Below are 6,197 nucleotides of genomic sequence, written 5' to 3'. Positions count from 1 at the left end.
GTGAATCCATTTAAAGCCCTGGAGCAAAAATTGCATCTAGCAAAAGGAATACGAATATTACTATTTACTACAATCTCTTGGTGCAATTAGTGTGACTTGCAACGAAGTTGTACCTTTTTTACCCTTTCTAATTGCTTTTTGGACTGAAGGGTTTTATATCAAAATCAATGGAATTAGATAGAGCGTTTTGCGAGGATGATCTCAACTATTGTCACCAAATTCGGTTTTTTTTGAAAAACGCATTTAAAATCGAGATATTGGCAAGACATCTTGTTCCAGTTTAAAACCGAAATATTGGCAAGACATCTTGTTCCGGTTTTAAAACCGGATTTTTCAAAAACGCGTTTTAAACTTAAAACCGTTTAAAACCCGAGATTTTGAAAATCTCCGTTTAAAACTTTTTTTAATCTTCTAAAAGAAAACGGGAGAATAAAAAGGGGTTTTGGAGTTTACCTTTTTGAAGAGTGGGCTAACGATTGACTTATTGAGACAATTCTATTTTGCTTTGGACTATTAATAATTGGAAATTTTAAAGTTATTAATTTATTTGTAGTACTTGATTATGCTATTATGGTTGGTAATTAGTATTATCTTATTTAGAGTCGTGTTTTGGTATTGAATCTAAAACTTATAGTATTTGGATACGTAATTATAATTTGATACTTTCATGTATTATTATTATTTTTATTTTATGTGCCTATTTTTTTTTCACTCTTATAAAAAATCAAACTCCTTATTTATTATATTCTTTATCATTGGTTTTTACTGTTTCTTTTACGTATTTAAACCTGTTTTACCGTTTTAAACCTGTTTTTTATACCCTACGTTTTTTTACGTTTTTTTTTTCCGTTTTTTTTCCGATACGTTCCGTTTAAAACACGAACTAAGTTTTTTTCAAGTACACCGTTTTAAACCCATACCGTACTTGGTGATAATGATCTCAACACACAAGGATATCATAATGTCAAGAAATCAGCTAGTTTTGAAATTCCTAATGTCTCAACTCCCAAATGCATCCACGATTTTTCACCAACTTCGAATTTTTTTTTGGCCGTCAGCTCTGCCCTTGAAATATTCATTGTAAAGTGTACAGTGGCAGAGATAAAATTTGTTGAACGCAGAAGGAACTCGCTAGGAAAACCGAATTGTGTCACTCCGGAGTTGCGACAAATGCACATGCAGTGTCATGAGTTAGACGGCTATAGGTGGCTGCATCACAACTTCACTTGTTTATGCCAAAGCCCAAGACTATCTAAGCTAGTGTCATGTGTTAGCACCACTGTTCTAAAAATCAGTCTAGGCATCCACCTAGGCGGTGCCCAACCAACTCACCTAGTTCCAAATCATTTAAAAAATCAGTGGACCGACTAAGCGGGTCTAGGTAGACCAATTAGGTGGGTGAGTGGGTCTAGGCGGTCCAGTTAAAGGTTTTTTTTTTTTTTTTTTTTTTTTTTTATGAATGATTAAATGTGAAAATTAAAAAGCTAGTGTAGGCTTAAGATTTGAATGAGTTTAAAAGACTAAAGTCTAATGTAAATTATATGTCACCATAACAAAGAGTATGTTTTTATATGAAGTCGATATTCTTCAACTATTACACATTTATGTAATAAGTATATTTGTTTATGTTTATTTTTGAGTTATGGTAAATAATTTTCTTCATTTCTTATAGTATAGGTGTGTATTACTATATACATTAGAAAAAAATACCGTCTAGCATCTAACCCGTCTAGGCACTGCCTAGAAAGGCTAGGCGCTACATGCTCTCCCACCGCCCGACCACCGCTAGCGTTTTTTAGAACACTGGTTAGCACGGTCAGGATCACAAGTAGGCGTATGGTCCATCAAGAAATGGACCGGACCATTTAAAGCCTAACCATAATTATCCATAAACAGATCCACCTTCTCTTGCTCTCTTTCAAGATTCTGAAAGTAATGAAGAGGTTAACAGGATTACAGAAACAAGTATTAGCATTATACAGAGGATTTCTAAGAGCAGCTACAGCCATAGCACCCGAAGAATGGAAGATTATCGAGGTGATTGTTTCCGAAGAGTTTCATCGAAATGCAAACAAGGTGGATCGGAAGAACTTCATCTATATTGAGTACTTGCTTCATCGTGGATTCAAACAACTCGATCAGCTTAAAAGCCCGGATACCATTTCTATATACACCCTACCTGTTCCTTCGCCTCCATCAAAACCTTAAGCTCCCTTTTCTCTAAGATCAGAGGTCTGTTTGTATATATGTTTTCATTGTTTTATTAGGAAGACAACAGTTGAAAATTTGGTGTTACAACTGCACAACGCTCGTGCAATTTTATGTACGTAATTACAAATCTTAAACAGCTGATGATGAGTAATCAACAATTGTGTTCTTCGACATGGCATCATTTTGGTTGGATTTCACCTATTCCATGAGCTAGAGTGCTAGACTATAAAAATGAACGTCTGATTTGCTCACAATTCTCTATTTGCCTAAATGTGAAGAGAGTTCGGCAAAGTTACAAAAGATGGTTCGTTCAACCAAAATGTTTTTTACTGTTCGAGTCACCTCCGAGTTTTCGAACAATGAACTCCCGAACAATTGGACAATAAACTCAACTGTGGGCTGTGGGAATATTAATTACTAGCATTTACATTACAAGGACAACCACATTCTTTAATCCGCAGCAATCTCTTTGCAGAACAAATTGATCGAATCATGTGATCATGTCTTCGAAGGTAGATTCCTTTGCCAAACAAGTTGAGCAGCAACAAGGTACACTAAAACATGCAGAGGTAGATCAGCAAAGCTCAAGTAGTTTGGGATGGACTACCTCAGGAAGTTTGATCGAGGACAATATCACGAAAAAAACGATTGAATCATTATCTTTATTACGAGTTCCTAGGTATTCAAAAGTCCTTGACCTCTCGTTCTGGGGGACAAAAACTCTTCCTATCCAATGTTGTACACAACGCTTATTCCAAACTTAGCCAAGTATGTTCATAATTTATCAAGGAACTTTTAAAGAATGTAATACATCCGCAGTCTCAAATTCTCAATTACAAAAGATTCGGAAAAAAAAATTTGTAAGACTAAAACTATTAAAGGTTTCTACCAATCTTGCTACAGAACAGATTAGGACTAACTCTGATCTCCACCACATAGATTTCTTCTAATACCAGCTTCATATCTTATATTGCAAAAGAAAGCTCATTATGCAAACAGACGCCACTAGAGCTACCAAAGCCAAGTCCTTCGAATTAAAAGAGAAAAATTATGAAACCTTTACAGCTGAGAAAGGAGGTTGCAAAACCAAATGAGCAAAAAGTGGTGGAAACATGGGAGTCTTGGCTCAGCATTTCGCATTAACATGAACACCCTCCACCCTGGGGTTGTGACTGTGACGTGTTTGCATTTGATGATTTAAGGTTTACATCAACCATATCCTCTTGTTTTGCTGAAGAAAGTGTTTCCATGCCTGGCAATGCAGCTGCAATTTTCCGGAAGAGCGCCTGCAGCATAAAGAATATGAAACCTAATCAAATACACGAAAAGAATAGATGAGAAACACTTAACTGTTTGCCAATTGGGTCATAGTTGGAGGAAGAAGTCATTAACACCGTTCTCGTACACTCGTCAATCTCTCACTCAATCTAAATCAACAACGCCTTCAATAGCATCTGTATTAGATAGGGACAGTCTTCATTACTATCTAAAAGAAGAATGGTCTATTTACCTCTTAGTTTAGTATTTGCTATTGAAGCAACTTATAATCAATTTGGGCAAGTGAAAAGACAATGTGGTATCAAAGTGGATATGATCCGCTCTCTTCCTTCCTCGTTATACCTCACTTTCTTTCAATCTTAATTAACTCTCTCCATAAAAAGAGAAAAACGCCCACCCATGTTCATGTGAAGAGTGAGAATTAGTCACATGAATAAGGTCATTAACAGTGAACACTGTTTCTCTACCACCGACTTCTGTCTCTTACTACCAAAACTGCTGTTGAGAGAAATGTCAGAACACAAAGATAATTTGCTTCATGAATCTTTGGTCTCTGTTCAGTTAAAGGGACGTAGCTGTCTGGAATGGCAAATATGGTTACAGTATGTCTCGGGACTGGAAAAATGAAGTACTTAATATCATCTGAGGCACCCTCTGCAATTTTCGAATTTGAAGAAGAGGGTGCACAAATTTTGACTTGGTTGCGGAACAATATGGGAAAGAAGTGGTGAACACAGTTATTTACTATGATTCTGCAAAAGTAAACTGCAATACTCTTTAGGATATGTCCACCGAGGAAAAACAAATCTGTAAAGACTTTGGATGAGAAGAATATGCTCAACCAAAATAAGGCCTAGTGTCTTCCATCCACCACCATCACACTAATCAACTCTTGTAATACTCGTCTCACTTCTAGTTCAATACCATATGGATAACTGACTCAGTAGCATCCGACCATATGACAGGTCACACTTTTTCACTTTGTGAATATAGCACAAGGACAATAATCAAGATATCTCCTGTATCCTTCGTGAATATAGCACAAGGACAAAATCTCAAATTGCTGGAATGGGTACGGTTGCTTCAGCTAATTAATCAAAGGTGCCGCCTCTAACCCGCTTTAGCTACACCAACTCGACTAACCACAGTTACATTTTGCCCATGTCATACATAATAAGAGACAAATATCTGAAAATAAAGATTTTAGCAGCAATATGACTCAACCAAACTTATGTAGACATTTTTGCTTACACTCCAATAAATTCCTGTGGATATTCACCTACTTACACTCCAATTGTACCTAGATACCTACTTACACTCCAATTGTACCTAGATCCAATCCATTTTATATGTACTCTCACTCAATGATTTAGGATTTAAACCTTAGCCATTTTGGAGAGAAACTGAACTCCAAAAACAGATTTGAAGAAAATCCAATACAACTCTTCAAAATCATTCGCTTATTAGTTATTACTATAACAAAACCACGAGTAATCACTTTTGGTCTCAAAGGCCATCTAACAAAATTGAAGACAAACTCAATCAATCTAGAAAATTAGCCTACCATTGCACGACTCCCATTCACCTGGTAAAATATTGATAGAAACTACATGTAGAAAAATCTAACATAACTATGTTAACTTCGTAAAGAGCCGCAAGTGAACAGAAGCCAGCCAGCGAGCAGCGACTGAACGGGCCATGTTCCTGATGGGAGTGGCAATGTTTGTTCTCTTCCCTCTCCAAGAGAAGAGGGGATGCACTAGCAGGAGCCTCATTTGAAATGACATAGTCACAAAAGTTTCCTTCTGTTGTTACAAAATCTTCTAACATACAAAGACAGATCATTTACAAAAATCCAGAATTCTTCCTAAAGAATAACTGCTTTGACAATTAAGAATTTCATATCTAACTGAAACCACCATTTCCAGATTAAGATATCCTCTACATAAGAAATCAATGGCATAAACCCCAAAGCGAAACTTTGTTTAGTCAAGGCAATAGAAGGTTCTCTTTGTCCCACAGACCCAAGTGGGTGTATATGCATAAGATTTCATGATTGTATGGCTTGTAGCCTAGTATCTTTGTAGTGAAACTCCCTTTAATGATCATATCCTTAGGTAGTGTGTAACTTTTGATGTTTAATGCTACAGGTAGGGGGCCTCGTCAACCCCATACACTTACAAAAAAAAGGAAACTTCATATGCATTATAATTCCACTTTGTGGATTAACACAAAATCAATAGAAAGTACATATGTTTCATCAAATAGAAATACGAGGTAGAAATGAAATACTAGATCAGATTGTACCTTTATGTTGAAGCCGGCTTTGGCACTAGTTTCAATAAACATGACATTAAGATCCCGAGCTTTAGCTTCTCCTTCTTCTATAGAGACTTGCCTGTGCACCGACCATGTTAAATCATGTGGGATCAGAAACCACTTTATTTTCCATCGAATACAAGAAATTAATTTACAATGGAGAGTATAGCTTATCTAAAATATAAGAACACTGTAGGCAGCCAAAAATTTCATACAGAGGATAACAAGTCTCTAACTTTATAGCAAAGAAAAGAGGTATCATAGGGGCTGAGGTTACTCATAAATAATTATTTTATTTTAGAATGTTCAGGAAAAAAACAAAAAAAAAAGTAAAAGAAAAAAAACACTTTTACGAAAAAAAAAAAAAAAACATAATGCAGTTCCACAAA

The sequence above is a fragment of the Coptis chinensis genome, chromosome 1 (genome assembly GCF_015680905.1).
Source record: "Coptis chinensis isolate HL-2020 chromosome 1, ASM1568090v1, whole genome shotgun sequence".
In the NCBI taxonomy this organism is placed as follows: Eukaryota; Viridiplantae; Streptophyta; class Magnoliopsida; order Ranunculales; family Ranunculaceae; genus Coptis; species Coptis chinensis.
This window is presented reverse-complemented; position numbering follows the sequence as displayed.